The following is a 9,238-nucleotide window of genomic DNA, read 5'->3' as shown; positions in this document are numbered from 1 at the left end:
ACACCTATCTGAGTTGCAAGGTCCTGGTGCTACCACAGGTGATTTGATTATATTCATGCAGTCCCGCACACATTAAAGATATTATCTTACCCATACCAACTCACACACACATACACACACACACACACACACACACACACACACACACACACACACACACACACACACACACACACACACACACACACACACACACACACACACACACACACACACACACACACACACACACACACACACACACACACACACACACAGACACACGCACACACACGCACATACACGCACACACGCACACACACGCACACACACACACACACACATTTTATTTAAAAAATTACTACTGAATGATATCAGTCTGTTTGTACTGGCCCTGAAAATTAAATACTTGCTGAAAAAACGGTTTCTTATTTACATGCACTGACTTCTTTGGTGTCAGGATTGCCCTCCTGTAACCCTCCTCCCACCACTGCAAGTGATAATAATTGTGCCCTGCCCTTTGAACATTTCTTTGTGACTTTGGGTTGCCTATGTCTGCTGGACAGAGTAGAGCATAGATAATTGTTTTCATCATGTGTATTGAAAACATTTTTCATTAATTTCCAAATTCAATCTATCTCACTGTTGTAGTGACTCTCCACTAAAACTTTACTTTTTAGACAGGTAAAACTTAAATTACCTACTTTCACGTCTAACTCCTCCAGTGCACACTGCAGTGTTTAGTATAAACATTTTTTTCATCTTTCCTTTAAGTATCTATTGCAAGACCACCACTTATTGGAGAGCCCATATTCTGCCTCTCAGTAGTCATCTTGGGATTAGTGCTTCTGTTTTCTCCTGGCGAGAGAAGAAGTGCAGTTACATTATTTCCTGGAGACTGCTGATCACCAGAAAGCTTAATAACTGGTTTATAGGTGATAGCTTGGAATGTTTGCTTATATTCTGATCCTGGTGAGAGTAGGAGCAGAGTGCATTGATTCCTGACTCTTTCTGGTTGGAGAGTGAGTGTCTGTGCTTAATGTTCCTGATTGGTCTGGTTGCTATTGGAGGCATCTACCAGAAAAAGGTTACAAGTCAGCAGACCCTTGCATCATCTGGGACATGACTGTGGATCACTAAACAGGCTGTGGCCTGCTTCTCTTCTTGGGATTGGTGCTAACATTTTGCTTCTGGTGAGAGAAGAAGCAAAGGAGTATTGTATCCCAACAGATTGAAGCTGTGCTGAGACCAGCATTAGTAGTAGCCAGGCAGTAGCCATTCATGCGACTCCCCTCTTTTCATCATTCCTGACAAGCTGATTCTTTATTTTTCAGTAAGTACTGCTTGATTTCTTTCTAACTTCAGAATATCTGCCTATATACTGCATCCTTAAATTGTCAGGGTCTATGTAATAGTTTCCTCTCAAGTGTTTGGCATTGCTCTGTACAGAGTCAGACACCCTGAGTGACATTTTTCCTGCAAAAGGAATATATAAGGAAACAGCTCTACTACTTAGTAATAATGACCATTCCTCCTGGCATGTCTAAAGGTCAGTTTCCTGTGCTTTCTCCTATTAACCTGGTGAACCTGGGCATTCTGAGGCAGTGTAGTATCTGCCTCATGTACACAGACAACCCACTCCTCTTACCTCCCAACACTTAGACTTGTGAGAGATGCACTTATATATCCAAACTGGAAGGTATGCACTCTCAAGCCAAGACAAGAATAGCTGGTCAAGAGGAGAAGGTCAACACCTGCACCATATAACATGCAACACATAGCCCTCCAGAACACCCACCATCACAGCTCTCACATAAAAACACAAACCACACACCCACCTTCCCCCAGGCTCTCAATAAAAATCTACCGAAAAAGCAGAGACCTCCAAGGCAGAAATGAACTCAACCACCAAAACACAGCACAAACCACAAATCACATAGCTCACCTATACAGTGTGCCCCTCAACCTAAGCCCCTAAGGCAAAACAGCTTGCCCAATGAACTAATCATAGGTGACTTGATAGTAAGGCACACTGTAGTCCCACTCACTAGGTTGAATAAGGAGAAGGTAACAGTCAGCTGTCTATCAGGTGCCAGAATCCGACACATAACACACGCACTCAGGTCACTCCACAACAAGCATGACTGTCAGTGGCCATGTTGGTATGAATGACCTGAGATGCACCTCTCTGGACTACATGATAAGAGAGATGGAGGAGTTCTTGGATTATGTGGCCCAGGCAGGTATGACCCTAGCCCTGAGCAGCATCCTACCTTCACCCAGAATGATACTGCAGTACAAGCAGAAAATGATTGACTTCAACAATTAGCTAGGGTTTCTGGTGTCATTCTAATGGGATCCAGTATCTCTCTGCTTGGGATGACATGATTGACAGACCTCGATGCTATGCCATAGATGGCCTGCATCTGTCAGCCCTGGGTTTCCGGACACTGGCTAAGGCTCCTGCCACTTCTATAGTGCCTTTTTAGGCAATGTTCCAAAGACCAAATTACCACCATAACAGCTATAAATAAAAGCAGTCTGAGGGTCATGCTGCTCAATGCTAGAAGTCTAAATCTCAAGATGCACTTGTTTAAAGCACTCCTCAAAATAGAGAATATCGACATTTGTGCTGTAACAGATACCTGGTTTAAAGCAGCAGAAAGCACCCCTGTGCTACCAGACTATAACTCATTCCACACCTTTCAGGCACAGAACATGGACCAAAGCTCCAAAGGCAGTGGTGTCTCCATATTCATAAAGGATATGCACACCTCCAGACTAGTAGCCCAGCATAACGCATCTGAGATACTTTGGGTACAACTAACATTGGGAAAGATGGCGATTCAGGTCGTAGCCTGCTATAGGTCCCCAACCATCTCCCAAGACTCTCACTTCACATTCCTAAGCACCCTGGAAACTATTAGAGTCCAACCCAAAACTCTCATACTAGGTGACTTCAACTACCCCTCCATCAACTGGGAAAACTATTCATGTACCAATACACTGGTCAAATGCTTCCTGGAATTCATCAATTGCAATGCCCTGGACCAGCTCATTCTTACCCCCACTAGCAGAAGCAACATCCTTGAACTGGTTATTACTAACATGGGCAACCGTTGCTCTACACTAATAGTCAATTCCTCCCTGGTTAGATTCAACCACAAAATAATCACCATGGAAATCCACATCTCACCCACACACCCCTGCTAAGGTAACCAACATGAAAAACTTCTCCAAAGCTGACTTTGGGCTCCTAAAAAACAGAGGTGGCTAACTTCATGGCACACAGATCAATGGAAAATAGATGCATGACTGCCAAATCATACACCAATGCACTATACGAACACATACATAAATGCATGGAACAAGCCATACCCAACAGAACCAAGACGCTCTCCTCCAAAAAAAGGAAGCCGATCTTGTGGACCCTTCCATTAATAAATTCTACAACAGAAGGAAGAAACTGTTGCAGAAAAATGTGAAGTCCCAAGACTGGAAAAACTCCCTTATTAGCCTCAACAAAACATTGAGATCCCTCATCAAAACCTCTAAAGCCATCTATGAAGGCAGAATTTTGGCAGACACTAAAAACAACCACAAAACCTTCTATAGTTATATCAAAAATCTCCATGGCAATACCCAGGTTTGGTCTGAGTTACTGCACAATGATACCTCCTATACTGAGCCAACCATGACCTTAAGATTAATACCAAAAAATGCGTTGTCATTCCCTTTGGGAAAAACTAAGTTCCCACTAATTACCACATTGATGGGAGTCCACTGAACACTTAAGGCATTATAAGAGATCTGGGGACACAGGTTGACAGCAATCTCTCCTTCGACCACCACATTGCCACTGTGATCAGAAAGTCCTTCTATGTGGCACATCTCTTTACCAAGGGTTTTGCATCCAGGAAGAAAGAGATCATCACCTCTCTCTACTCTTCCCTCATTAGGGAAATCATTGAGTATAATGCCCCATTTGGCATGTACCTCACTAGACACATGCAACAGCTGGAAAGGCCACAAAAGTACCTCACAAAGTGTCATACATGGACAGACTCAAAAAAACTCCAGCTATTCTATGTCTCATATCGTCTACTAAGAGGCGATCTCTGATTGACTTACAAAGCCATGTCTGACCCAACTCTGTTAGAAATGCTACATCTAAAGAAATCCTAATCCCTCAACACCACATGCTCCAGAGACCTCAACCTCATTACCACAAACAACAGAACATGCTGGAGGGACAGGTTCATAACCCAGAGACTATCCATTCTCTGGAATAGACTTCCCATACATGTCAAGCAGAGCACCTCACTGGCCTCTTTAAGAGAAATCTAAATGAGTGGATAGGAAATAAAAAGTTCACCCCGTGGACCACTCCAGTGGCTCTACTTGATAGAGGCACTGGGAACTAACGTCAGACGGCATGATGCCAGGGCACGTCTATGGGCTAGGCTTATAAAGTCACCAGGGTCATTAGGCCAGTACACACATATGAACCTATGAACCTATGAACCCCATTGCTCTCCTCTCTAGCTGCATGCATAGCTAGAGGCAAGGGCATTCAGGCATCTGTACCCTTTATTTCAGCTTTTACAGTGTCTCTGTAAGACACAATAACTTAAGCGGTTAGTTAAGTTACTGTTGTGCTATGTTTACAATTTATTTACACTTTATCACACTCTAATGTGGTTCTTGTATCTTGCATGCATTACTATACTTACAGAGTATTACCCATGACCTAGGTACCTCTACTAGATTTGCCATAGTTTTTGTACTGATATGTAGGATTCGATACCTTCCAGTGCAGCGTGCTGTTGTTTAAATGTGTTTTGATCATTGGTCTACTTTTAAATTGTGAAGCCATTCATACTCCTGTTGCAAATATAAACTTACCTGGCAGTGATTGCCTGCTGCTTTATTCTTATGCTTGGATAGTGTACTCATGAGACTAATATAGGATGTAACACAGTTTGATGAACTGTTACATTATATTTGTTAAGATAGCTTGTTTATCTGAAGCTGTGTGATATGGTGCATACCTTAGAGCAGTGCAATTTACAGAGTGTAATGCAGTTTTTGTGAATGGATACTTTTGCGACATTGTGCATTTGTCCTTTTACAACACCAAATAGTAGCTGTTAAGATTTATTGTTCCATGACTACAATGCCTTACATATTCAGGTGTGTATTTTAGTCTCATGCACTAACTTTTCTCCTAGGATTTTCTGCTGACTTTTGTTTATCACCATTCACTCTATCCTCCCTGAACTAATCATGGTGCAATCCCCCAAATACCACAATATCTATTCCTTCACTTTATCACCCTTGTCTCTGACTACTATGTTTTTCCTCTTCCTGCCAGCTCACGGTTCCTAAAACTTCACCTATAAACTATTAACATGGGCAACAGTAAAGGATTTGAAAACAACTTTTGTCCACTTCATGGTGTGGCTTTCCAGACCCTCAGCCTGACCTTTCAGAGACCAAGACAAGGTGATTAGCCATTATTACTTATTTCAAAAAGGGATCAAAGCATTTCAGGGAGAACAGAAGCTAGACATAATGGACTTCTGCTTTACTAGCCTTATTGTGATTGATAAACTCTGAAAAGTAGCCTAAAAGTAATCTAAAAAGTTGTTTTTCATGTTGTGAGCCACTAGCTTGATCTGTTTGTATTGACCTGCTTCGTAGCTTGCATGAAGCTAGAGGATCCCCCCCCCCCTCCTTACACAGTTTGAAGTTCTAGGGAAATGCCTTTGGGCTCTACTTGTAATAATTGGCTAAAAACTCAAGTATTTTTCCTTTGTGTTGATATTATACTGATAGAGTTTCCAGTGATTTTAATGCTTGATACATTTAGCACTATTTAGCTGTACCTAAGCACTTTAAACCCCAGTTTGACCCTGTTGCTCACTCTGGGACAGCCATTGTTTTGAAACTCTAGGTTTTAGCTCTAAATATTAAGACTTAGCTGCTAAGATCTCTACAGATTGCTTTTCTTGGCTGCACACCTCTCTATCATGGGTCATCCCACTCCATTCCACCCAAGCGACTCCCCTACCGTACCCTCAATTCCCATCCACCTGCACAACTCCAACTTTTATACTTATAAGTACTCCACCCACTCTGTCAAAAGACCCCTGAATTAATTCCTTTTCTCCACCCAGTCTCTGACATATTTGCTCTTAAAGTACTATATCCTTTAGTAACACTACACCCACCTCTCCAACTGTTTCAATTCCTTTTTAGACTGTGCATTTCCTTCTGTAGAGACGAGACACTCCTTCTCAAATTTACCCTTACAGCTAGCAATGTTTTTTGCATTCTGTCTAACCACTCTGTTAATAATCCATACCCTTGCTACAACAGTATCATGTCAAGCTTCTGTACATTATTCCACATCAGAAACCTCCACCACTTCAAACCCATCTCAGCACTGTAACTTTTCAAATATCTGTCCCCATTTATTTCTCTACGCACTTCCCTATCTCTCAGGTCCTAAACTCTTTACCATGACACACACTAAACTCTACCTTATACTTCTTTCATCCAGTTCATCAAAAAAACACAGTACACTATACTCATATCTAATTTCCATATTGCTACAAAGTAGAGACATTCATCCTAACCCAGGACCTTCTACTAGCCTTAACACCAGAACATGTCTTAAAAACCTAAATATAATAACCCTTAACCTCAGAAGCTGATGCAACAAAATATCTCCACTACATGCCTGGATAGACCAGGACAAAACAAACATAATAGCCTTAACAGAAACCTGGTTAAACTCTAACATAAAAGACGATGAAGTAACACCTCCCAATTTTAACATAGCTAGATTAGACTGATCTCAAAAGAAAGGTGGAGAGCTAATTTTGCTTTATCCTAACACACTTAGCATATCAACTTACACTAACAAAATCCCTACTTTCTCTAATGCTAAAATGCTCATATCCTTCCCAAGCCTTAACAGAACCAAACTAATCTGCATCATAGTAGTATCCATTCCCCCAGGACAAAATACATCTGTTCTTGAAGATATACTGTCCTGGACCTCCAAACAATTAAACATGAGACTTTCATCCCGGGAGATATAAACATAGATTGGCATACCATCACTCGATACTTACCCTCAAACAGTATCAACCTCTATGTTTTTTCGCAACTTATCATCAGCCTCACAAGGTGTAAGAAAGACTTTACTCAACAAACTATACTAGACTAGATTCTTGTATCACATCCAACCAATTTTTCTCTTCAGGCACATTCGCTAATTCCATTAGTGACCATCTCCTCACATTTGCTATCAGAGCCAATACATACCAACCCTCCCAAAAAAATTTTAAAATCTTTCTGAAACCTAACTAATTTTAGTCAAGAGAAACTCAGAGATCTACTTAAAAAAATAAATTAAACACCCCTAAAACTTTTTCCTCTCAGTGAAGCAGTGCTATATTTCAATACCACTTTTCTACATATACTGGATAGTCTAGCCCCTGTACGTACTAAATGAACTAAAAAGAATACTTCTCCATGGTTAATCAAAGCATGCAAAAACCTTATTAAACATAGGGACATAGGCTGAGATGTCTGGAAGCAAAACAAAAGTGAGAAAAATCTCTTTCACTTCAAACAATTCCACAAAAATGTGAAAAAAAACAATTGAACAAAGATAAGCAATCATACTGCACTCACTTTCAACTTGAACACAAAACCAATCAGAAAAAATTCTGGACTTATATATCAACCTTATTTAACCCAGGTATGAATAATGAACATTGTCCAACTCCGGATGCACTTCCAACCAAGTAGCTGAAGACTCCAGCAAACACTTTATAAAATATATAGCTGACTTAATCTCAAACACTTCCAAAACCACATCCTCCCCCTCTACTTCCATACCAACCAACAATAATACCTCTTTATCTAGCTCCAGTCCTCTCCACTATATCTGCCATAAACACCACACTAATAACTCAACAACATTTTAATTTCAACCCATACCTACAACTATCATAAAAAGACTATTGCAAAAACTAAAACCCTACTCCACGTCTGCATATAACCTCCTACCTGAATACTATAAACCAGCCGCTGACTCCATTGCATACCCAGTCTGTATTCTAATCAGTATAGCTATATCAGAATAATTAGTTCTTACCATATGGAAAATGTCTCATATTATCCTCATTCACAAAGGAGGAAATTCCACAGAGCTTGGCAATTTCCATCCCATATCCATTCTATCTCACATTTACAAAATTCTAGAAAGTTGTATCCATCAACAGCTAATGCAATACCTACTGCAAAATAACCTACTTACACAGACTCAGCATGGTTTCTGAGTAGGACTAAACTAGAGCACATCCACAGCTTTACTGTCCTTTACTTGCATCATGAACAGGGCTAGAGAAGCAGGAAGCTATGTATTTGCAGTATTTCTTGACCTCTCTAAAGCTTTTGACACTGTTTCTTACCCCTTACCTCTGGATAGACTCTCCAACTTAGGCTTTACCCACTCCATATTACAGTGGTTTCACAGCTACATAGGTGATTGGAAACAAGCCATAAAATAGTTAAATGAACTCTTCTCCTGTCTCTGTAACCTGACAGGAGTCTCACAAGGCTTCATCCTTGGCCCCATACTGTTTAATATATTTACAAACTATATTTCCCCTGGAACTCTCATACCATAAGCAAATGATTCCACTACTGTCTACACCTCTCGCACATGTCTACAACTACTCTCCAACACACAAAAAACTTATACTGCTGTTGAAACTTGGCTTACTAATGCTCAACTATTCCTTAACCTTAAAAAAAAAAAAAAAAAAAAAAAAAAACTTCTGTTCCACCAAAAAAAAAAAACACACTTCTGACATAGATCAATCCAATATACATTCATCAGACAATACAGTTATTGAAATAATATATCATACCAAACTGCTTGGAGTCATTATTGAAAATCAACCGAAATTTGACCTCCACATCCAGAAAAATATTAAGACAACTCACCAGAAACTAGGGATTCTCTATAGAAAGAAACACTTCCTAAGCACTTCAACTAAAGTCACTCTGGCTAAAACTTTCCTTCTCTCCTCCCTACTATATGGTGCCACTATTCTTACTTACTTACAGATTACTATTAGATCCAAAATGGAACAGTGTTACAACAAAGTAGCAAAGTTTGCCACTAAGTCTAAATTCTATATACATCACTGTACACCACTACATGACCTTAATTGGC

This window comes from Protopterus annectens, chromosome 8.part0 (assembly GCF_019279795.1).
Source record: "Protopterus annectens isolate FY-2018-M chromosome 8.part0, PAN1.0, whole genome shotgun sequence".
NCBI lineage: Eukaryota > Metazoa > Chordata > Ceratodontiformes > Protopteridae > Protopterus > Protopterus annectens.
The sequence above is the reverse complement of the archived record's forward strand: the minus strand, read 5'-3'. Positions refer to the sequence as shown.